Here is a 25,900-nt window from a genome sequence, read left to right as displayed (position 1 = left end):
GTCGAGGGATCACCAACAGCCGCTTCCGCCCGTCGGAGAGGTAGTTAAGGCGGTATAGGAGGCTATTACGAACGGCGAAGTGGTGGGCATGGCTGCGAAGGGTCCGGGACGAAGAATGCGGCGAAGAATTGTTCAGGAAGGTGAGCAGCGAGGTGATCCAAGGATCCTTCAGTTGTTCGGAGAGCATATCAGGGACGTCGAACGACGAGAAATCGTAAGTACAGACGAGGGCAGAGGCTGAATCACATGGGAGCGGTGAACGAGAAAGGGCGTCGGCGTCCGAGTGCTTCCGGCCAGAGCGATCAATGACGTGAATATCAAAATCTTGGAGACGTAAAGCCCAGCGGGCGAGTCGGCCAGAAAGATCTTTGAGGGAGGATAGCTAGCAGAGGGCATAATGGTCTGTGACGACATAGAAGGGCCGGCCGTAAATGTAAGGTCGGAACTTGGCAATCGCCCAAATGATTGCAAGCCATTCTTTTTCTGCGGCAGAATAGTTCGATTCCGCCTTGGTGAGGGCGCGGCTGGCGTAAGCGACAACATAATCCGGATACCCAGGCTTTCGCTGGGCAAGAACTGCGCCCAAGCCCACACCGCTCGCGTCAGTGTGCATTTCTGTCGGACATGTGGGATCAAAACGGCGAAGGATGGGGAGGAGAGACCAGCAGGCGACGTAAAGTGCTGAACGCTGTATCGCAGGCTGGTGACCAAGACGGGAGGTTCGAGCTGCTGGCAAGCAGCTGCGTTAAAAGGGCAATGATACAGGCGAAATTGCGGATGAAGCGGCGAAAATAGGAGCATAAGCCTATAAAACTGCGAAGTTCTTTTAAGGTGGTCGATATGGGGAAGTCAGCGAGAGCGCGAAGTTTGGCAGGGTCAGGAAGAACGCCGTCCTTGGAGATGACATGGCCTAATATTGTCAGCTGCGCAGCACCGAAGTAACATTTCTTCAAGTTGAGCTGTAGCCCGGCGCCAGTAAGGCACGTGAGTACGCGCTGGAGGCACTGCTGATGGGAAGGAAAATCTTTGGAAAAAACGACGATGTCGTCCAGTTAACATAGACAAGTTTCCCGTTTGAGGCCACTGAGAATATTATCCATCATTCTCTCGAATGTAGCTGGAGCATTGCAGAGGCCGAATGGCATCACATTGAATTCATACAAGCCATCTGGTGTGACGAAAGCGGTTTTCGGCCGGTCAGCGGCAGCCATCGGCACTTGCCAGTAGCCGGAGAGTAAGTCGAGAGATGAAAAATACGCCGCTCCCTGCAAGCAATCCAGTGCCTCGTCGATTCGGGGTAGAGGATAAACGTCCTTGCGAGTGATCTTGCTGAGGCGGCGGTAGTCCACACAGAACCTGACTGACCCATCTTTTTTCGTCACTAAGACAACAGGAGAGGCCCAAGGGCTGTGAGAGGGTGTATAATGCCGCGCTGAAGCATGTCGTCAACATTGTCACGGATGACGCCGCGCTCACTCGGCGAGACGCGGTACGGTCGCTGGCGCAAGGGGGCGTGCGTACCAGTGTCAATTGCGTGAGAGACGGCCAAAGCGCGCCGTCGACGAGCGCGAGAACAGGGACGCCTTCAACAGACACCTCAATGAAGTTAGCAGGACTCAACGAAGGACTTATCGAGTTCGAAAAACACGCAGTTCTTGCCTCCGGAACTGCGGCATTAAGTTTTCCTCTGGGAGGGTGTCCGGGCGGCGGAGCATCGGAGAGATGGAACGTCGTCGAGGTGAAGGCGAGCGGCGAGTAGGGTACTGGGAGCGAAGCGTAGATGAGCCAGAAGAGAGGTTAGGCAAGGGCGGCTCGCAATCATAGCGGAACGTGCGCACGGCATCCCCAGAACGAGGAGATCGCTGACGGCAAAGACGTGCGACGTGGCCCGGGAGACCGCAAGAGTAGCATATTGGTCGATTGTCGTCGGTACGCCAAGGGTTCGAAGGGTGTCGGCGGGCTTGACGATACGGGGCTGGCGGCGGTCGAATGGACGGCGGCAGAGCATAAAAGGCTGGGCTGCTACGGTAGGCGGCAGAGGTACGCGAGCGTCGTGTACTGGCGACTGCTTCAGCATAGGTGAGTGGGGCTGCCAGAGGGGGAGGTGGGGGGCTGGGTGGCAGAACTGCAGCAACCTGCTCCTGAATAGCACGGCGGATAGTGGGCGCGAGGGATGGCGCCAAGTCGTGCGGAGGGCAGACGGGGTCGGGAATGTGATGCAGCAGAGAAAGCTGGCGAGCGACTTCTTCGCGCACGAAGTCTTTGACCTGCTGCATGAACAAGGAATGCTCAGAGGACGAGCCACCAAGGGCCAAGCCAGCGAGACCCTCTGCAGGCGCGCCGGAATGCCGCGTAGTTGCGCGTTGCTTTCGGAGTTCGTCGTAACTTTGGCACAGCTGGATGACGGTAGCGACAGAGCTAGGGTTCTTCGCCAGGAGCATATGAAAAGCGTCATCGGCGATCCCTTTAAGGATGTGGTTGACTTTATCAGTTTCGGTCATGGACGGGTTGACACGATTGCACAAGTCAACGATATCTACGATGTAAGTAACTAGTGAATGTCTCGGCAGGGAGCTGAGCTCGAGCTCGAAGGCGTTGCTCGGCGCATACTTTCCGGACGGCGGGGCGGCCGAAAACGTCAGCGAAGCTCATTTTAAAAGAGGACCAGGTGGGAAGATCGGATTCATGGTTTCGAAACCATAGGTTGGCAACGTCCGTTAGGTAGAAGAGGACGTTGCTAAGTTTAACGGAATCGTCCCACCAATTGTAAGTGCTGACTCGCTCGTAGGAGGCCAGCCAATCGTCGACGTCCTGGTCGTCGGTGCCACTAAATGGAGAAGGGTCACGCTGGCGCTGCACCCCGGAACAGAGGACGGTGGTAGGGATGGGCTGCGATGCTTCGCGCGGACCTTCCGGCATGGTTGCGGGCACGAGAAGCGTTCCGCTTCGAAGTTCCAGGATGAGCACCGGGACGGGAACCGAGACACCTCCGCCAAGAGTAAAGGTGTTTATTCGAACCGCAGGTCGGTAGGCGTTGGTCGGACGGCGGCACGACGGACACTCTCACAGGCGTCACTTCGAAAATCACAGCTGCACTTCGTCTACCTCTTCTCTGCGCTGCTTGAACTCCTGCCGGTCGGCCCCATTACACAAATAACAATACCTTTAATGGCTCAAGGTCACACAGCGCGAGGCTATCAAGGTGACTTATACATGCAGCGTTATAAAAGTCGTGACAAGTAGCCAGAACCAAAGTTTACATATTTTGGTGACAAAGAAACGCTCAGACGAGAATAAAAATTTTTATTGCAACCGAAATACAGCGTATAAGTTCTTCCTTATTTTGAGACATTGTTTTGTTTTTCGCTAAGTGAACAGAAATTGGACATTGCTGCTTTAATGTTATGGATGCAGCTTTCAGTAATAGATGGTAGGATAAGTAAATTTTTAATTTCACATTGAGCTGATGCCATAAATTTCCTAGTCGGCCAATACAGGTATTCACACGCACTTAGAAGCTTCCTTCTAAACATCTGACTACTATGTCGTGCGTGGGTCGCACATTTATAACCTACCTTCCGTGCCAAATGCTCAACGGTCTAACAAAAGTGGCTAAATCCTGAAATTGTGCTCTGAGGCTGTTATGGATAGTCGCCTGCCTAACCCTACTATGCAGGAAGAAAGCCAACAGACACCGAAACCAAGGTGCATCTAGGAATGCTTTTATTTCTTTAATTTGTGGTGTTGATCAATGGGAGAATAATACTGTGATTAATCTGTTGCCCAAAGAGAATTGAATGTAAACCAGAAGAATAAACAACCGTGCCGCCGGTAGGATCCGAACCCACGACCACCAAATTTCGCGTCCGGTGCTCCACAAACTGAGCTACGGCGATGGCTGTCATCATCATCATCATAATCATCATCGTCATCGTTAGTCTGAGTACGTCCACTGCAGAGCAGAAGCCTCTCCCATGTCTATCCAATTAACCCTGTCCTTTGCCAGCTGCGGCCACCGTATGCCCTCAGTGGTTATGACGCTCGGCTGCTGACCCGAAAGACGCGGGCTCGACCCCGGCCGCGGCGGTCGAATTTCGATGGAGGCGAAATGCTAAAGGCCCGTGTGCTGTGCGATATCAGTGCACGTTAAAGAACCCCAGCTGGCCGAAATTTCCGGAGCTCTTCACTACGGCGTCCTTCTGAGCCTGAGTTGCTATGGGATGTTAAACACCCAAAAACCAAACCAAAGGCCGCTGCGGCCGGCTTCGAACCCCGCGTACTCCGACTATATAGCTGAGCGTGCTAAGCACTGAGCCACTGTGGAGGGTAGAACTCCCTGCCATTTTTTTTTTGAACATAGCTAAGTGCACACCTTGTTTCGGGCAAATGAAATGTCCGTGGCAGGATGAATATACTGGCACGTAAATACCGGCGCGATGCAATAAAAGGGACGTGCACCACACGTCGTCAGCATAATTTGCGACGTAATATTTAATTGTAGCTCCATTTAGGCGCATACGGCAAATTTACAGAGCCTACTGCAGCCGAAACACGGCGGATGCACGCGCGGCCTGTTTAGTACATCGAACTTCCTGTTGTTTTTTCCTCGCGTGTCGGACCACATTAAATCGAAACAAATGTTTTCCGATGAAAACATTACGAGTCCAGTGGCCCGAGTAAGCAGTGCAAATTGTTGGCATTCTTTGATCTCGGTTTTTAATATTTGCGACGTATAGTTATAGGCGTGAGAGCACCTCTGTCTAGGGAGCATGATACTTACTCGCGAAAGGTTGCTAGGCTTGAAGTCGTTTTTGACGGCACTCTGGCGCGGCTGGAAATTTGTGAAAGGAACAGACGCCGCACATTTAGAGGTTTCTTTGGTCTTGGTTCACTGCACACATGCCTCGCAAAATCATTTTGCGCTTTCGTTGGTTGTTGGTGCAACCGACGACAGCGCAGTGCCGTCCAGAAGAATAGCTGCCGTGCACTGACACGCAGTTTCTAAGCACCGACTACAGGAACGACGCGTAGAAACACAAAAAACAACCAGACTTCGGCGTATTTGCATTCAGAACAATGCATTCAGACGACGCTGACGCCAAATCTCACAAGTCCTTCCGGGAGGCGGCGCCCGGTATCGAGAGTGCGGTGCCGCCCGTGAGCTGCTGACGAGGCTAAAAAAATCTGGCCTATAGCATTCTACCCTTTATGCTTGCAATATCGTTGTCGTCAAGTACCCGCCTTCTCGCGCGTTCAGCTGACAGTTTCTCGCACTGTGTTTTGGAAGCTGCCGTCTCCATCATCTTCCATCCGTACACATGAAAGTGCCTCAGCCTTGAGCAGTGCTATCGCACTGCCCACGATTAGTGGTAATTAAGCTACTAAAAAACAAACTGCATACGCTATGGCGTCGTACCCTTAAGGCGGAGCTTAAGTGTGCTTCGAATTGGATCTCTTTCAAACTAAGGCGTCTCCACATGCTGCGGTTGTTAAACGGCTTTATCTGCCCGAAAAAAAAAAGAAAAAAATGGCTCTTGCTTGCTACGACAGCGCTGCACATGGTGCACATTTAAGCTAAAAAATATTTGCAGTATGACCCTTGCTACGCCCAGGCAAAACTTCGTAGCATGTTTTTTATTTATTTATTATAGATACCTCAAGGGCCCTTGAGGGCTTTACATGAGGGGTGGGCTAACAACCTGGTGTTAATAGAACATAGTTTAGTGAGGCTTATCATACTATTTGTAAGGCTTATCATATTATGAACCCAAAAACACACGTCCACATGGACGTGAGAAGTCAGAATGAAGGCCTACAACGGACACCTGCATTAAGACCGAACAGCGGACGTGACGTGGTTACAATGCTTTTCCTTGCTGCGTATCCGCCGCCGATGGAGTGCCTTGAGTTTTTTTCACTGTTCCCCATTTGCACCTCCTCACGCCAACGGGTTCGAAAGGTATATGGCTGCCGTTGCCTCGCGTTCCCTGCACAGAAATTGCCTTATTGCCTTTGTTGTGCCCCGTGTATCTGCCTTTGCAACACCAATACTAAAAGCAGTAGGTTAAAGGAACACTAAAGGGGAACGCAAAGACTATACTGATAGGTTAGTGTCATACGACAATAAATATGACATTTTAACCAGAAACAAAGCTTATATAAACCAGAAAATCGCGCAAAAGGGAAGTACACGTGGCGCCGTCACGCCCGCATGCGCGCAATTGCAGCTGTGGCGTGTCTGCTGCACTTTCTCGCTGATCGCTATTTCGCCGTGGATGAGCAATTACTATCGAAGTACGAAGAAAACAGCGCCACGAGAGGGCGTAGCCAAGAAAGCTAACAGTGTCATAATTAAAAAAAAACGCAGAACAGACGACGGAGAGAACGGCTAGAAGCAAAAATGAGCGCTTAATCTTCCGCCTTGTATTCTGTGCACTCAGGCTGCGTGTGGCCGTTGTACGTAAGATGTTCGGAACCGCTAGCTGTCTACAAAATTAACGCTATTTTGTGCTTGCTAGGCGGCAGGTGATTCTGTTTAGTGCTCACTTCCGCCCTCGAATAGGCTACTTTGTGAAAGCGGCTGGGATTGGGAAATTTGAAAGTGTCTGTTTTTTTTTGTTTCTATAGTACGCGCTCATGCGGACGCGCGCATGCATGCACATGGTCATCGTGTGAAGCGCTATGCGATCGCGTAGTCTTCCGTGTCTTCTGCGCAGTGTAAAGGCGGATATGCTTTCAAATATGCTTTCAAATGGGCACGAGAAGTGCTTAAGTACACTCTTTGTCAAAAGCTTAGATCCCCTGCAGGGGGATTGCTTCTGGGCCAAGCCGTGTTGCTCGCTATGCAACCCTGGCGTTCCAAATGTCTTTATGTTAGATGAATTTTCATTCTCAACCCTCCAACCATGCATTAAGACCTTCGCAGATGCTACAAGAGCCTCACTAGACGGCTTGGCAGCAAAACCCTTGGACTCTAAACTTTTGATAAGCGCTATACATCCATCTGCGATGCGTCGTCACCAACTGGGTTTGGCGCACTAAGCGCACGGCTGTGAAATCTATAAGTCCCGTTGGCCACATATTACAAACGCTAGTGCCAATTCCTTCTTCAGCTGCGTTCATAGCGGGCGGGGGAAAATAACGGCGCAGTAATCTCTATGACAAGGGATGACTGAAACACGAGAGCGCGGGGGGCGTTCGCATGACGTCTGCTTCACGCGCGGACTGCCCCAAAATCGGGCTCGCTAGGGAAGGTAGGCAGATGCATTGTTGTCCGCCTGCTCTACGCGCGGCCGCGCAGCGCGCGTTATTTGGGTTTTTGTACATAATTTTTTTGCTGTCCTGGCACGTTAAAATGTGTCGCGTTGCTGTTCAACAATGATAACCGCAGCTCTAGGCCAATGTAAGGAGAGCAGAGAACTGGTGTCCCAAGCCACCCTTGAGGCCGACGAATGCCTTGTCTCCTTCGACGTGGTGTCCTTTTTCAAAAACATCCCCGTGAAGCTTGCGGTGGCCGCTACCCGTGACGCCCTACAACGCGACGATACACTCAGCGCACGAACCCCGCTGAGTGTAAATGACGTGTGCCGCCTCCTGGAGTTGTGCCCATCAAACACATACTTCTCGTCAAACGGAGAATTTTACCGACAAGTGAAAGGAACACCAATGGGAGCATCCATCTCTGTCTTCATGGCCAATTTAACAATGGAACACGTCGAACAACGAGCCCTCAACTCATTCCACTTGAAACCAAAGATTTTCCTCAGGTATGTCGACGACTGCTTCGCCATCATCAAAAAATCTGAGACTCAGAATTTTCTTCGTCATTTAAACTCCGTAGAACCTGACATTCAGTTCACGCTAGAGGTGGAACAAGAAAACTCCCTGCCGTTTTTGGACGTCCTCGTGTCCCGAAACGACAATACCCTTCAATTCTCCGTATACCGCAAACCAACCCACTCAGGCCGGTATCTCCAATTCTCTTCGAACCACCCGACAGTCCATAAAGCATCAGCGGTGAAGACGCTGTTCAGAAGAGTTGAGACACACTGCAGCACAGAACTTGAGAGAAAAAAAGAACAACGCACGATATTCAAAGAGCTCGTCATGAACGGTTACCCAAAAGACTTTATACAAAAACCATTCGACGTCAAAAACACAACATTCGTCAAGAAATAAACGCACAAAGACCAACGCCACCACCAAAATACGTCACTTTACGTTATGTCGAAGGCGTAAGCGAAACCATTGCCAGAATCCTGAAAAAATCGGGTCTCCACGTTGCGCACAAGCCCACAAACACTGTTGCGCTTTGCCTACCCGTTCCCAAAGACCCGCCGCCGAGAGAAAGAGCCCAAGGCATTGTCTACCAAATTCCATGCGCCGAATGCGACGCAACCTACATTGGCGAAACCAAAAAATTTCAAAGAAAGAATTCGGCAACATAAAAACGACGTCCGCAAATTCGCAAGAGAGCGCAATCTAGTATCCCAACATTCCGAGGACTCCGACCATAGAATCAACTTTGAAGGAACCCGCATCCTCGGAACCGAAACAAATTACCACAAGAGGCTCCTTCTGGAATCCTGGCATATCCAAACCACCCCGACCAATATCAACCGCACAAAAGGAAACCTGCCCCCAGTATATGCCCAGGGACTTCGCTCTTCAACGCAACGAAAAAAAGTCGCCATTCAGCACCTCCCTGCAGTGCGCCAGCGTGACTAAGAGCCGAAACCCCCCTCCCCCGCGCCTTTCGCGACACAGCTGTCGTTCTTTTCACCCCCCCCCCCCCCCCCGCTCCCTCCCATACTTAAAAGACGCTAGCTACTGCCCTCAGTCACCCCTGATGAAGAAGCCGAGTGGGCCTCGAAACGTTGGGTTAAATTTAAAAGTTTGGTTGGAGATGTGCAGTTTATTATAAGTCTTCAAACCCAACCAGACAGGCAAATCTGTCAAATGTTTAGTTTTCAGAGAACATATTCCGCATGTTTTTATTGACACATCCTTCCCGTTACTTTCAGTCGAAAAGACATATTGTTTGTCAAAATACATATATACGTCTGTTACAGCTTTCCGTAAAACACAGATAATATGTGGCGACACTCAAATGGTGTTAAGTTTACCTCAAATGGTGCAGCGGACATCTTCAGTTCATCATTCCTCCCCTAACTCACGCATTACATGTAATGTGCGATCATTCTGTGCATGTATACTGATTTCACGCAGTACAGAAGCATCATTTCTTGCACAGTGAGGGCACGCGATTTAATGCATGCACGATATACCTGACCATAGTAGGTAATTGCAAAAAAAAAGTTTAGTATTGACGTAAACACGAAAACAAACCGCTATTAAGCAATTGCCTTCGCTTTCCATTCTAATTATATGAACACCAATATAACTGAGCTAACATGCAGTTGCATAATCAGTTTCCGCGATGTTCCGACTCTTCTGCAGACCAAACACGATGACTGCTTCGCCAACAGCGCTGACCAAGTCGTAGTTCATGATCCAAATCAGTGCCGGCTCCCGAGAAAGCGCACGCAGGTAGCGGTGCCCGTCGTATACGTGTGGGTCTCGCTGCACTCTTCGCAATTTCGAAGGTCACGAGCACAAAACCAAACACCATGCACCGTAGCTCTGGCTGCACCCGCATCACTAACACGTGAAGGGACACGACGCCAAAGTGACTGTGGCCGGCGCCGCAAAGCAAGGCGATAGCGCCTCAGACAACGCGAATGACGGAGTTCGCGATAAACGCGTAGGATGCGCGGCGGTTACAACGGCCGCGCGGGTCAAAAATCAAAAGGAATAGAAAGAGATCTTTCCTCCCTTCAGAAACTCCTTGTGCTTCTTGTTCTTTATTACAGACGCTCGCATCAACTCCTTTTCCAGTTACGTTCACAGCGGACGGGGCCAGACGAGTATACTAGAATTAGCCGGGATGCAACTGGCTCTCGCTTTCCTCCCCATGCCAAGCGTATCACGAAAAAAAATACAGAGTAGAAGGCGCCCCAATTACGTCTAGGTTTTGACCCTGCAGGTGGCAGTATATCCGAAAACGGGTGCTGTGCGCGAAGCAGCGATTTATGTAACCAGGCTGTAAAAGATCGGCCCTACGGGTGCACTGTTTGGGCATGAGCACAATTGAGAAGGAGCCCCTGTACGATTATTCCAAGAGCAGCGTACTGCTGTGCGAGGCCCTCAGCAGCGTGCTCCTCACAAGGCTGTTTCGCGCCAAATACACAGAGGATGTGCACAAGACTTTCCTTCGCTCCGTCGCGGCCGAATAGTATATTCTCCACATCGGGCTGGAATGTTCGGACCTGAGGCCGGCTGGACCAAGCAAGCAAGGCGATTTCACCTCGAACGACGTGCAAGCCCGCTCCAGTGACCGAGAGGCGCTGGCGATGGCTTGCGGTTTATGTACCATAGGTATACATTCAGAAATCAAAGAGGACACGATGAGCCTCCCAGTAGCTACGGGTTTTAGGCAGTGAAACGAAAATTAACACATCACAGTAGAGACGAGCAATAGAAGGCTAAAGTACTGGTTACGTAAGAACAGAATAAATGGCACGAACTGTCACAGGAATGAAATAATATAGCTTGGAACACGGAAAATAGCCTGAAATGTGGGAAACAATTAACATAATAGGATTAGAAATGAAGAAAAAGGAAAATGAACCACATAAATAGAGCAATAATTTACTATGAAAGGTTCCACTTGCCACTGCCCCGGTTCAGAATAAATGCCATTAGCATCTGTGTATTTATGACTTTCGGCGACCGAGCATGGTGGGACTCAGTGGAATGGAGGAAAAGACCGTCTTTAGCATCGGTGGCGCACCGAGGACGGGCTTCTGTTTGAAAAATCTGAGGGCACAAACGCAAGCAGTGCATAGCAGTTTGTTTTCGACGTGAGCCGGCTCATAACCGCTCATCGCCCGTCTCAAAGGGATTGCCAACAACGTCATCGTCATCAAAACACTTGCCACGCGCGGCGGTACTACAAAACGGAATGAAATACAGTCGATTCCGTATATACTGAACTCGAAGGGGGTAGCAAGATAAAAATATCCATAATTCAGTGTATAGAAATTGGCACAAGTAACCTTATTTGCAACCTACAAGCAAGAATACACTACGCAAGTGACACGCTTCTTGCAGTAATGTAATGCAGTTTTGCAGTGATGCAGTAACTCAGTAACCACTTGATAGACGTTGCTAGGCCTGTACTACTTCGCAACAATGCCCAGCGGACGCTCATTGCAACTAGCCACTCCCTATCATAACGTCTCTAATCCTGCGGTCAGTGCAGTATGAACAGAAAAATCGTTAATTAAAACGGGTACAGTTGGTTTCCGCAACACCTTCTGGAGCAAAGCCTGCTAAATCAGCACCAGAGACCGAAGGCTGCCGCTGTTAAGCACACCCCCACGTTCACTTCATCACTGCGTTCCAAAGCGCTGCGCTGCCAGAAGGTGTCCAACGGCCGCGCCGCCGACTAGTCTCCGCGCACGGAAAGAAAAGACGCATAACTGGCTCACTTTGCTGGTGGACACCTCAACCGCGCTGTGAGAGGTGAACACGAACGCCCACGGTGTATTTCCTCTCACGGCACGTTTGAGGGGCCCGCAGGCAATGTGAGCCAGTATGCCCCTTTAAGTCTTTCCCTAATTCCTGCGGAGGATCAAGACCGTGGTCTAAACTGCGAATAACGTAGACTGAGAGCTAGGCTAATTTGTTTCGTGAAAGCGGGCGCTGGACTTTGGTGCGCAGGCAGGATTGAAAGGGGAAGTCCATGATTCAGAAGAACGCTGCGAATCGTCGAGCGGAGCGCTTTGCAGTCGCGTCCTGCGCTCCATTAGCGCGCAACGATAGCTCAATCCCGGCCGTGGCAGCCACGTTTTAAAGCGAGATGCGATCAAACGACTTCCTCCAGTTCGTGTTTCCGGCCGTGCTTCCGCTGTAGGCTAAGCATACTTTAAACTTCCGTCTTTCTTTGAAGCCAGGTCGCTCGAAAACTACCACACAAAGAAAACTTACAAAGAGGCACTGAAGCATTTCACTATGCTTAAGTGGAAAATATAATCTCGCTTTATTCTATTAGAGACGGTCAGCAATAAAGAGGTGTTATGTTACGGCCCACGAGTGGGACAAACGCTGCGCAGCCGCATACGGTGAAGGAAAGAGGCGCGCAAGCGTTTTTTATCGCAGTGATAGGAACTAGAAAACTATAGCTCTTTGCCAATGGCAAGCGACACCAGTATATCCTACGTTTTTTGCAAAGAAATCATATGTTCCTGTCACGAGGTAAAGCTGAATGAAACAAAAAAAAAAAACTGTGGAATCAAAGGCGCGAGGATTTCTTGGCTACTTTTTCTAGTAGCAGTGACTCTAACAGTGCACCAAAGCGGTCATAGTTATGCCAGCGTTTCTCTAAGCGAAAGCGCATGGAATGGATTACCTGAATTATTCTCACTTGCCGAATGATCGTGCTCTGCGTGTCCTCGAATAGTGAAACTTGACAGTTTAAAGGCCATGGAAGATTCAATTCCTGCGTAGCAATTTATTTGTCGTAGGAAACACTTACCAAACTAGAAATAGTGGTCTAAATGACAGCCCATTTGTGCAATGTCCCAGTGATGGAGTAAGAAGGATTCCTAGTCATGCTCTCTGACCCAGGAAAACTAAACGGGTAACTTACTGCAGAGAGCACTCGGACGCAGTGCTGGAGGCTGGCGAAGGCATACAGAGCCTCGCTGTAGCGTACTCTGCATATTACCCTCCCAGCTCTTTAGGAGAACCCCATCCACATGAGGCGAATAGAGAAGGTGCACGCCACGTTTTCCCCGCACATATAATTCACTGACTGACTGTAGGGGACATGCTTCGCTTCTTAGCCGCGTAGCTGGGCTCATTTCTGATCTGCCCGAAGAACAGCTAGCTTACGCCGAACTGGCGTATCTGGAAAATGCACTGGACGTGGCCGGAGCTGAGCACATTTTGAGTTGTGACTAATGTATTGAGATGTCCTAGGCCGATTTAGCCGCGTTGCGCAAAGCAACTGCGAGCGAACTGGGCGTAAATACCACTCCGATTAATCTTGTATACGTGGATTCCAACGTTTGTTTTCCCGCTCTTTCTAGCTGCTTAAAAAATAAAGGTCTCGGTCTGCGCGAAGACGCCATCGGAAGAGCGGTGCACATGGACGGAGTCACGCTGATTAAAATTAAGCGAGCGTAACGCTGATATTGGCATGGCGACCGGCTAGCGTAATTTGATTGAAACTCTCCCTCGGGTGATGGCAAGCAACCTTCCGTCTGACTGTCCAAGACTTCTAATTCGGTCGACAATCTTGACGCTGTGCCGCCGAAGTTGCACTCATTACTTTTTCCTTCTCAATGTTATGCGAATTTTACTGAACTGCTTCCATATAAATATCTCTTGTTTAGGATTTGCTGATGGCCAGGTGAAGTTTGTGGGATGATTTTGTGTGATGAAGTTTGTGTGATGAAGGCAGGATTCTGCTTGCCCGGGCATCTGAGCCTAGACGCAGCGAGGATTCATTTTTATATCACGAAGCTCAGCGGCATGCGAACTGACTCACACGTCAGCACTGAATGCAGTGATGAAGGTATTGAAAATGTAGAAAAGCCGCAACTACCGTGCTCCTCATGCATGCGTCGTATTCGAGTTAAGGAAAGGAAAACGTTAAAAAGAAACTTTTGATTATTCATTTGTTCATTTATTTACTTACTTATTTTATGTCATTACCGCTCGCTGGCCCGCAGCAAGCGGAACGCCTGCGCCATCGCTCTCTCACTGAGATGGTCTTGGCTGGATGGCGCGGCACGGCACAGCCAAAAGCATTCCTCTCTAGTGCCGAGTAAATATGCTATTGAGTGCGCTTCCAGCACACCGCTTGTTCTATTTGTTGGGATACAGGCGGCACCGTACTACATGCGAAATAAAATAATGGTTTAAACGAAATGCTCTTCATGGAAATTAGTACTGCGTGCCGAATTTTGTTAATGAAGGCGAATTTTGACGGGAGCTCATTATGGCCGATACGAATTCTGCGGCGGCCTCCATGCATGTTTTATTCACCACTGTGTAATCAGCGGCGGCAGGAGTTACAAAGAAGCTAATGAGTGTTGCAGAAGCGCTGTCGTATGATAATTGGCCTGATGCTTTTCGGTTTAATCTTTCATCTCCGATCGCTTTTCCGCCACCATTCTCCCATCTCTGCCGGGCGTTTCATTTCCACTTCTGCGGTTTAAGGTAGACTTCGGGTACTTTAGCTTGTGCTCAGTATTGGGCTCGCGGGATGATATTCTTTCTCTATTCACAGCTCTCTCGATGCTGTAGGTGAACTTGGTGACATTGAGCAAAAATTACCGTGTTACGTACGGAACGCTACAGGGTCGCTTAAAAAACACGAGCAGTACGTGCGCTGTGCAGCACACACACACAAAAAAAATGTTGCCATTTCTTGTTCTGAAAAGAGGCAAAAAGCGTTAGTTTCACGGCCGTGGAGAGGGCAATACGCAGCATGTAAGCGCAATCTCCTTCGCTTTTTATTTTTGTAGTTGCGACGTGCAAATCCTCACGCATCGCCCACGTAGGATAGTCGATTGTTAGGCTCGGTCCACGACCTCTCATCCAGTCTGCTCGAGGAGTACCGACGGAGCGTGGCGATGACAACTACGCACTTCTGACACAATGGCTCCTCCCGCGAATCGGCAGTGTTTCCAAGCATTGGCTTTTTAAGTGACTCTTCGTTATTCTTTCACGTCCAACTCGAATCTGGGGCACCTCGCTGAACTCGAGGAAGTCAGTCGCGCCCGCTGCGCAACAGGGCGCGGGGTTTATTGTTTCCTTGTAAGGTAGCCACACATTAAATAAATAACAGTTGGACGTATTGGAGGCACCACTATCTGCTATTCGTCCTGAACGTCGACTGAATTTCGAGTAAAGGTTTACCATTTACGCCTTGGGAATATTATCACTTCCCGTCGTTTGCGACGCTAGCTCGAGCAACCGGCAGGGCAGGCTTGAAGAGTTTCGCTGAAGTTTCGTCGCGTTTTGCGAAGGTTCTCTAGTGTAGCTTTTTTGCAGCAAGCGGGGCAGGGTGAATAGGCTTCGAGATAAGATGCGCTTGTCTGGGTGGTTCTTAGGCCCTACGTGGTTTTATGCTGTTTGCGCTCATGTTTCTGTGCTCCTCATTGCCCCACCCGAACACACTGTGCAAGCCGGATGCACATTATGTACGCTGAGTTCGCTGTAGGCACAATGCTGTCATAATGTGATTTAAATTACTACATTTTATATTCTTAGTATAAAAAGTGGTAATAATTTTATGAACAGACACTTGCTTAATTTTTGTGTCAAGCTGCGGAAGTCTTGACCGATTTGCACATTCACGTAAAAATGACGCTCTTACTTTAAGAAGTGTCGCCCAGGGCGAAATGTCAACGTACGCAGCGCTGTAAGACAAACACCGCAGGCTGTGCGCAAGAATTGGCGGTAATGCGGGTTGTGCAGTTTCAAGGGACACCCTATGTATGCTCTAAAAAGGCACTGGCAGACGCAATTGCTGTTCTCGGGTAAGCACGCTCAATGCAGGTACACTGGAGCTGCACACATCAACGCTTTCGACACTTCACAAGTGCGCACAAAATGCCCAAGACCTTAAAACTTCTTCTCTTCCACTGGCGGAAACTTCTCGCCCATTTACATCACATTTTTTTGAAATCTTAAACATTGCTCCTCATGGGTGTTTATGGCATCGTAAGCTAGAGACAATTAATGCAGGGAAAACGGTAACAAATGTCGAAGGCTGCATAGTTGCGATGTAAACAACGAACGTAAAAAAAGCAAGCCATCTACGGGCACATTTAGGACTTAGCGTCAAACCCGTGAAACATGCGCGATAGCAGTTGTACTAGCTCCCATCATTCTCGCAGACAAGTCACTGAGACAACCGGAAGGAAAAAAATAGTGGCTCGCTCAAAACGCCGTTGAAAGCCTTCGTCCCATAGGCCGATCGTACGGCAAATAGGGAGAGGGGCAAGGGAGAACAGTATGAAAGGGAAAACTCAGTTTGGGCACTGAAGAACCAAATTTATGGATGAAATTTATGGGATTTCCTTAACATCTGTAGCTCTCTCCGTTGCAGTAATGTTTAGACGACCATCGGTTTACATCGTGCCAGTTTTCACAACCTCTTGTTCTCTTTACTGACATGTATATGTGCGTAGCTTCCGCTTCCGCTCGTTCTATCGACATAGTTGCTGTAGAATTGCGTCTTTAGGATGCACTGTTCTTCTCAGCCTTCGGGTTCTACGCGCGCCTGCGTGAGGTCAAGCAGGCCATGTTCAGACCCAGCTGAAGCGGAGTCTTAGCGTAAGGGTGCGTGTTTACCCACGCGTGTGTCCAAACTGCGTGAGTGCTACAACGCGCGTGGAGCCGCTGGCGCAATTGCGCTGCCGCTTCCATGCCACACGTTTCTTGAACATATCACAGCATGGCATTCTGTTTGCTTTGAGCTTTTGGAGTGGCCAGATAAGATGACTGCATGTCGAAAAATTGCGAGAAGGCACACGCCAAAAGCTATATCTAATGAGCCAAACCCAAGATGTCGCATTTAGTGTCACCAATTGTGTATTTCCCTGGACAACAGTTCGAACGCTAGAAACCGGTGTCAGCCGAAAGAGTCGTCGCTTTGGAAAATGATACTTTAAGAGAAAGGCGTACGTCAGAGGTTTAGTCTAGAAAAAACGGGGAGAAAAGACGAAAGTGCTGGTTTTGCGAAATCGGTCTCAGTGAAAGGGCAAGAATCCTCATTGCCCAGCCGAACAAAACACTGCCCCTAATGTTCCAGTTCACTAGTAAAGCAGATGACCGTGACGAAACATCTTTACGGCCCTAACATTCAAATCACAGCTTGATATCTTGCTTCAATATCAATTATTTCTTGTTTCGTAACCAGCTGTTCACGAAGCTGCGTGGCCATACCCCCCCCCCCCCCCCCCCCCCCCCCCCTGGTTTTATTGTGCCATGCTATTGAAAGCTTCCTGACTATGATCGTAGTGCATCACACTTTAGTACACTGATACAACTGAGTGCTGGGTGACCTATCCCACAGAGAACACAATTGCCTGCTGTCATGAGAGCGGGCGTCTTGCAGCCTATTGGCGCCGCCGGACTGCCTCACACAAAGCCTGCCCTACGATAATGCGGCGGAAAGTCTTGTTGCTCTAGCTTGTCGCCTTACAATCAATGCATTACGAAATTCTTTTCCAGCGACTTTCATCTCATCGTTTTTTCGGCAGGAATGGCTGTATTCAACTATGAAGAAATACCTTGTAGACATTTTTCACAGCTCAACAATGTAACGGCTTTCCCAGTTGTATAGGTGTGCAAATACATGCCTGCAATTTCTCTGACCCCTGCTTATAGCACGACAACACTTGGGAAAATACGGTGTCAGGTGGCGCAAGCGCCGCATGCCACATGCGAGGCGGTCACGCCAGGCTACATATCTTGCTGTTATGGTGCATGTAATAAAATCGCGGTAGAATGAGCGTAGGTGAGGCTTCTTGCCGTGAGTCAGAGGCCCTCGAGGAGCGGGGCATTAATCATGCGAACTGAACATTGCGGAGTAGTGCCTTGAAATGTTGCCATCGCGTGCTGAGACACGCAAATGAATGCGGGCTTAAGTTAGGACAAAGGACATGGAGACGCAGCAATTCCTAGATTAATACCTGTGAGAACTGCGTTTAATGCATGCTTTCGGAACAGTGCTGGTAATTTAATGCGCGCGTCTACGAGCTTACGCCAACTCTGAACGACGAGGTAGGCTGAAATTTTTTTAGGTGTCTGCTGTTTTCTCTTCCGAGCGAAAATGAACAGCGCTCAGTTAGCGCAGACCAAACGATTCGCCGCTCCAAGCTGGACCGAAAGTGGACAGCGTTTTGGAAGAGATGCGCGTTCGCTGGCTGCGCCTTCTTCGTCAGTGGTGAAGGGAATTGCTAAGGCGCAGAATGCGGCATTACGCCGCCGGTCCTGGGGCCTTGATTTCCTTCGCCGACAACAGATGCGGAATTTCACTGATGTAAAACGCAGTTATGGCTCGTCTGCAAAAATTTCGCCCTACGGTCAGAGGAGCTCTAGGGAACCTGCATGAGTTGAGAGTCATTTAAATGCTCAAAGTACTGCCGTACATAAATCTCCCGCTATCAACCGCGTCACCTTGAACCTTACTGCGGGTTTATCATGATTATTCTCGGCAGTCCAACCGCCGTCATATCAGGCGTGAGCAACCACTGTAGCTTCCGCTGCGGGCGAAGTTAAAGAAATATATTGCCGCTTCAAGACTACGAAGAAGTCACTACAGTCGGATACAACTCAATAACGAAGCTGCTTTTGCCCGTCGAAGGACCCGCTTCCAGCCAATGCCATCGGCCGATTCTCATGAGCCTGCCAGCTTGATCATTCAGGGAGTGGCAGAAGAAATGGGATAACACCCTCCCAGCATGGTCGGGGATAGTCCCTTCCCTGCATTGTCACGCCGCTCCTACATCGTCATGTTACAGGCTCATGAGAATCGGCCGACGCCATTGGCTGGAAGGGAGTGCTTCGACGAGGAAAAGCCGCATCGTTTTTGAGTTTTACCCGATTGTAGTCCGATTCGGCTAACCTGGTTGTCGCTCGCTTTTTCTTTTTGATTTCCTAAATTTTAGCATAAAAGTTTGTGTGATACCGAATGCCGGCAAGGAGAGGTATACACAGAAAACATTTAACGAAGTTGCATTTTTTAATACAGAACATAACATAATTCTGTTTAATTATGCTTCATTTCTTTCGTCCGTCACCAAATATCGGGCAGATTTCGAGAGCGCCTCGAAAGATGCACGATATTTGGGGATGGTCAATTAGACGGCGTGCCAGATAAGTCTTTGTTTTCTACGTATATACCCTGAGGCATCGTAACAGTTTTTCTCTTTCGTTTTCGTCAGCGAAGTGCACATGCCAAAGATTGAAACCGAATATTTCCCCACCTCGGATAAAAATTATGGATCTGGCGTACATCCCTCGAAAGAATTTAACAGCTGTTTCAACACTTATTAACTACTGAATCCGACGAACTACAGCCAGCATTGCTGCTGATGAGAGTCCATGTAATTGGAGTAGGAAAGGACCAGAAGGAAAGAGGACGAGAAATAAAACAGAGAGCGCATCAGCCTCCAAACAGAAGAGAAAGCGGCAACTTCGTGCGCCAGTCGGTGATCTGACTTCAGACAGCAGGAAGATTAGCGTGATGTACCCCAGCTATTTCTTCAAATGAAGAACGCTGCGATAGACGGTCCCGTCTTCAGCGCCGGGGCGGCCTGCCTTCGGCTCTCGTTCCGGCTCTGCCGCTGCTTGCAACCGGGCCGCATGCCACCTGCTCATTACCGGGCAGCCAGCTGCTCTCCGCTGGGGACTCGTCTCGCTTCGTTGACGGAATCTTTGTCGGCTTCATGGCGAAGCCCGCTATGCGCACTCGTTGAAATAATGGAAACAGTGTGTACCGCGTGCCAAGCCTGGTAAAAGAGGCGCGTAAAGACTCGGCCAGAACGGGCGGCCCTTTTAGCGGGGAGGGAGCCGGAGGAAAGAAGAGCGGCGCAAATGCCCACCGAAGCGGAGGCAGAGGGGGAATAAAGTGTTTAGCGACGAGCGTTCCCGCGTGTGTCTCGCATGGCAGACATTCTTGACATACCAAAACCGTTTTCATGCGCGGACTGCCTCGGCTTTCGCTCTTTGTTGCAGACCTTTTGTCTATCGCAGACGAAAAACAAGGTACACGTGTAATAAAGCGCGGATACCATTGCTGAAAGCCGCTTTATGGGAGACTTAGTTGGGTGTCGTCTGGGGCGGCTGTGAGGAGACGAGGCTTGAAGAGACGAAGTGAATGCGAGGCGAGTGGAATACAAAGAACACGAAATGTGCCTTCTAATCGGAGGTCGTTTTAGCTTTGCCCATCGTTACGTTGTTGAAAGAACGGTCCGAGATGGTAGAGAAGTTTAGAAGTTTTTAAGACTCATTTTACGAATCCCTTCGCTCTCCTCACCATTAATCGAACTTACTCTGTTCTGTGACATGTGTGTCTTGCTGAGTTACAGGAACCCGCTAAGGTGCCAAGCTTTAGAAAGTAGCCGTTGGCACAAACAATGCATCATTGGATAGAAACGGGGCCCTGAGTACTTATCGGCCATCGGCAATAAAAAATATAGAGAGAAAAGCTATAAGGGGTGATGTAATACTTCGGTCATTGGTCATGCACATACTAGCCATAAAGACCACCAATCGTATTGTTCGGCGTATTTTGCCTCGCTCCAAGAATTAAAGAAATACATGCTTTCAAACTGTGCCGGCTTTCCCCATCGGCACCATGGATGTGTATAAAGAAATAAAGATGACAACTGCGAAAAATAAATAGCACGCAGGCGTTGCAGTTTTTTTTGCACAAATCTGGACAGGCATGTGTAAACATACTAACGCTGTGAGTGTATTCGCACCTTCCGGTTACTATTAAGTATAGGTATACACGTACTTACGCATTACAAGCACCAGCTACATACACGTAAATGGCCGGTTTTAGTTGAATATTTGTCGTGCGGTATTCGTCGTCCGATTCAAGTTTTCAGCATCTGAAACCGCGTCTCATTAGAATTAATTTACCTATGAACGCTCAGTGCAGAACAGCGACGAAAACAACGTGGTCTCTGTCTGCCTGTCTCCCCACTTTCGCATCGTCCCACGTGAACCTAATGTTTGAGGTAATGTTATTCACGCAAGAGTAGCGCTTGTTATTCTTCCCCACTTTTCTGGAATGGTAATTATTATACGGAGCTTACTATATGCAACGGTGAGGCCCGGGATAAATGCAGAAGAGTCAGCCGATGTTTGTTATCCCTTTATATACGCGCGTTTCTCAAGGACGACACAAAAATTAAAGTTTAATCGCCTGTTTCTGCCTGTCACTTATAGAACTTAAAAAATTCTGGAAAAGAATCCAACAAGTAAAAACGCAATTAACGCGTCGAAGTCAAAGTGCTTGTCATGGGAGATTATTAGCAGCACATGCGAATACCTGTATTGTGGTTCACCTCGTAAAAAATTCTTCAGAATTCAGGACAACTGCTTGGGTGTTGCCCTCTTAGAATAAAATAAACCGCACGACATTCAAACCACGCTTACCATGGCTGTTGCTACAAGCAGTGCTGTCTAATGTCGCGTGCTTATTCCAGCGCACAGAAATAAACGTTTCTATTCTAAGGAAACCTTGTGTGATCTGCCCATTTGATTGGCTTTTCTTCAGGACCATCCGTCTGAAGATTTTGTATATTGGTGTGACGAGAAACTATTAAACATTGCCGATAAAACCACGGCGCTTATGGCAGGAAGTAGTGACCGAAATATCGAAAACTTTGTTTTAATGAAGAAAAAAGAAACCGTTTGTCGTAATATGCTTATGCTCCTGATAATGGCCGCCGAGCAATACATGACCTGCCGCTGTAGTTGACCGAAAGATACCGTGGCTAGCTGGCCAGAAGATTTTTTTTTTCCCGAGCAGAGAAACTAGTGCTGTGCAACCGTAGGGCTGTGGGCTCTCCAGAACCTTTAGTGGTGAGCTTGCACTGAAAACGATTTTCCTCTCATCTGCTATTATTTAGAACTTCGCAGTTGGCTGCCAAATGGATGCTTGAATTACAGCCGCGGAACGATTGCACAAAATAACTCTCGTACTTTTAGGTTAAACGAAGACAAATTCACACAGCTTTGTGCCTGTTTGTATAACTCCGGTCCTGGGGTATCCGCACTTCGCCGAGGTACAAACGTTCGAATTTTGTGTGCGGAAAGTTTTCGATTTTGACGTGCCATATATATGCGATGACCCCCCCCCCCCCCCCCCCCCTATAGGGCTGGGATGGAGAGCAGGGACGCATACGGAATAGGGCCAAACAAATTTAATCCGGAACTGGACGCCCCCGCCACCCGGAGGTGTTGAGAAGGCGTCTGGATGTTACTGCGGTGGTCCGGTGCCTAGAGTTCGTCATTGCTGTAGCAGCGCCAGTGGTGACGGTTGACACGCGGCGAGTTGCGTACGTTGGCGGGCCGAACTCGCGACCGATGTCGCACGGTGGACAGTCGTCTCCTGGGCGGCGAGGCCGAGTCGGCCTCCTCTAGAGATGCCCCACGATCATTTGCCCCACCGTCCTTGTGGGGCCTTCTTCCACAGCTAGGGCCCTTCTTTTCTTATTCTCCGACTTCTTGGCCTCCTTGCAACTTACGCCGGTAATCCCCGCATTCCCGCGTGTTATTCCACGACCCCTCTTGAAACCCGCTTTTGGTGACTACGCGCACGCGGCCCCGAAACCCTACTGCTTCTACAGAGACTCACAAGTTCAAGCGCTGACTTTCCTCGCGCGTGTGATCCCCTTCGATGAACTCACGCGAGTGGACACACGGCGATAATGCACGCCCGCCGTCAGTGTACTACTTCAGGAATGGACTGCCGTGGCGGGCGTGGCACTATCTTTTATGTACAATTTTATGTGTACCTCCTCCCCCTATCCTTCCTCACCGTTGCTTCTCTCTTTCGTTCCGCCTTGCTGTCCTCTCCCTGTCCCTTCTTTATCCGCTAGTCGCAGCTCAGGTGCTTCAGGAATCGATGGTAGATGCAGGTGCTAACATCTTTTTACTTCCGTTATTTAGTTAATAAAATAACCACTTACTGCTACTACAAAAAAGGACCGAGTCAGTGAAATTGCAGGGAGGTCACAGAGGCAGTCAGATATGAGGCTTATCTTCATGGAGAACTCGGTGTTTGTTACGAGCGCCTTGCTGCTTCCTACATACACCGATGTCTTACTTCACGGGAATTTCTGAATTTCGACTTCATTACACTGCCGCCGGTACCACCGGGAAACAAATCCACGAGTTCGTGCTCAAAAGGCAAATATCACTGATGCAGAGCCACTACGGAGGTAATGGTCTGCGTCTGTTGAGAAGAGTGATTTTGGGCCGATGTGTCCACGGTAGATTGAGTGCTTAATGATAATTTTTACATGCCTCGCAAAGAACTTGACGAGTGACGTTTACATGGTTGATCTGTGCTACATTTGTATGTATTAAGGCTCATGCAGTGTGCCAGCCGTAAAGGTACAGTCGTGTGCAATATAAAAGGGAACAAAGTAGGTCTCAACAAACGTGCGACTGTGCAATGCAGCTGCACCAGCATATTTCCTGTTGAATCTAGTTATTAAGGCTTGTATTTCCCCTAACAGAGCAAGTGCCGAACGAGTCAGCGGCCTACATATCGATCGTTTGTTGAATATGCGTTGCGGTAACATGGTGTGTCTCAGCTGAAGCATTCTCAGAGGTGGTGAACACTTAAAAAACCTGATGCCTCGTAGTCATGAAAAACTGTTTACTAATGCAATTAACACAGACATTCCAGTGCCTGCATGACGGCGAGGAACTCATCACGCAAAATGCTCGGAATGGTCTTTTTTGTTGTTTCTGTACCGTACGAGCCTTCACTCATTCATGAACGCATCAAACACATCGGTATGCTACATGATCAAGTTTACAATGAAGCAGAAACAACGGCTTGGTTTCGAGGGTTCATTAATGTCGCTTTTTAGTTTTATTGGACTGCAAAATACAGATCGGGATTGACTTGATCTAGCTCTCAATAACGCAGTATACCTTAATTGACTGTCATTTTAATAGGCTGCCTGCCTTCTGTAGGAAAATAGTTCGTTTTAATACAATTGTGTGTAATGTGTTCTGGAACAGTATATCCCTTTGTGCGATTAATGGCCGTTGTGAAACAGACTAATGCTGCGTAATCATATAGGGTTACAATGTAGTCCTGACGCAAGAAGGCCTCTAACTGCGGACCTAGTACTCTCTTTAGCGAATTAGTAGAGACAAGGACCAACTCGCTAACAATGCACTTCGGAACCACTTGTTATTTCATTAGGGCGCCTCTATAGGTTGTGTTTTTAAAACTTATTTACTTTTTGTTCAATTTTTTTTTGCAGCCCGAATAATACTTAACGTCTTGTCATTTTGAACGCATTGATCAAGTTTCTGAGTCGAAAGTTCATTATTTGAAAAATGACAGAAAATCTAAGAATCGTCGTGTTCTTTATAATAGAGTACAGTCGATTGGATTTCAATGCTTCAAGTGTCTGAACGCGACTGATTCTTTCCTTTCTGTCGTCCCGTGTAGTTGGTCGCAATCCTCTTAACATTAAGTAAAATAACTTAGCCCGTTAGCCAGTTGAAGTGTTTGCTTTTCATGCGTTCCAAAGGCACTTGCTCCGAAGAATTTCTCATCCGTGAGTGTCCGCAGTGTCATTTGTGTAATAATGCCGATGATAAAAAGGGGCTGGGCGAACGGCTATCAATACAAAGGGGCAGTCTTTGAAGTTGAGTTTGTATGCTACGGGTTCCAAGCTTGAAATGATGTGCATGCCGCACCGAAACCTGCGTGGTCATTCCCTCCCCTCTGAATCCCCATTTCCTCTCCCACCACCTCCCCTCACATGCGCTCACGCTGTTCTTACTCCGCGTGCGAAGAAAGCAGCATCGAAAGCGCCATTCCCCGGTGGTCCTTCTCCGCCTTTTGTGCCACGCTATTAGGGAGAAGTCGGCGAGGTCTGCTGAATGCCTCGTCGAGCCGCGCGGCCGTCTGCGGCGGCGAGGGGAGCCGGGCGATTCCAATGGCCGCCGCCTTCTTGGAGGCTGCGCGCCATCGGAAAGATGTCGCCGGCTGTGGCTCGCTCTCGGGCGATTAGCCCCGGCTCCTGACCCGACATTTTGAGCCATTTCCGCGCGCGCGCGGACCAGCGGCGGCATGGGCGGCCGAGAATAAGAGATAGTGGAGTGCGCCCGTGCGGCGCTCTATCGTCCAGACGCGCCGACGACGAGATCGCCGAGGCTTTCGGCTGCAGCAGCAATGTGGACCCTCCACCCATCCCTCCCCTGACATCGACAAATGGCGCGCACGGCTGCTGCGGCGCTGCTCTTTGGCGCCGCTTGTCGGGTCGGCCGAGCGCGTCCTCGTGCCCGGGCGGCGGTAGCTCGGGCGGGGGCTCTCGCGGGCTCCAGCCGCAGCGCTGTTCTCTGCGGGCCGTGACGGGGCGAGGGCGCTTATGGCCTTGGCGGAAACTGTGCGCCACGTGTCGCCTTTTCGTAGGATTATCCTGTGCCGAGAGCATGTGCCTCCGGTCCCCTATTGCTACTTGAACAAAGCGAATGCTGGCTGACACAGTGAGTAGATGTGGGTAGCTGCCCGTTGGCGACAGCCGATGCGACGGATGACTGATTAATATCTCCTCGCTCAATATGTGACCGTTGATCTTAACTTAGTTTTTCATTCGAACAACCTGAGTTGTTGCCGAGCTTTATTTCTTCCGACAGATAGTGTGCGATAGAAATAGCAGCTGTCAGCCACAGTTTTCTCGGTGTGTGTTACGGTGGCTGCTGGACAGGATCTTTGTGCTTTAGAGCGCTAGCACTTATAGTGGCCATTCCCCGCATTTAGCCGTTGTGTATTGGCCTGTTTGTTTGAAGCAAGTTTTGTGGCAGGCAGCCCACCTGTCTACCATATCTGGTGGCAGCTCAATTAATTGCGAGTGGCTGCTTGGGAAGAGCAACCTCGTTCGAAATCCAACCTAAGCACCACCGATGGCAGCGCCTGTCATAGGGGAGCAGCGGAGCTTCTCATCTTGACCACTGCACCACTGCGCCAGGAGTGGTAGGAATACAATCAGGGATCTACGAATGAAAAGAATGGCCAATTCCGCATATATGGACATTAACCCATTATCGC

Source organism: Amblyomma americanum, chromosome 1 (genome assembly GCF_052857255.1).
Source record: "Amblyomma americanum isolate KBUSLIRL-KWMA chromosome 1, ASM5285725v1, whole genome shotgun sequence".
In the NCBI taxonomy this organism is placed as follows: Eukaryota; Metazoa; Arthropoda; class Arachnida; order Ixodida; family Ixodidae; genus Amblyomma; species Amblyomma americanum.
The sequence above is the reverse complement of the archived record's forward strand: the minus strand, read 5'-3'. Positions refer to the sequence as shown.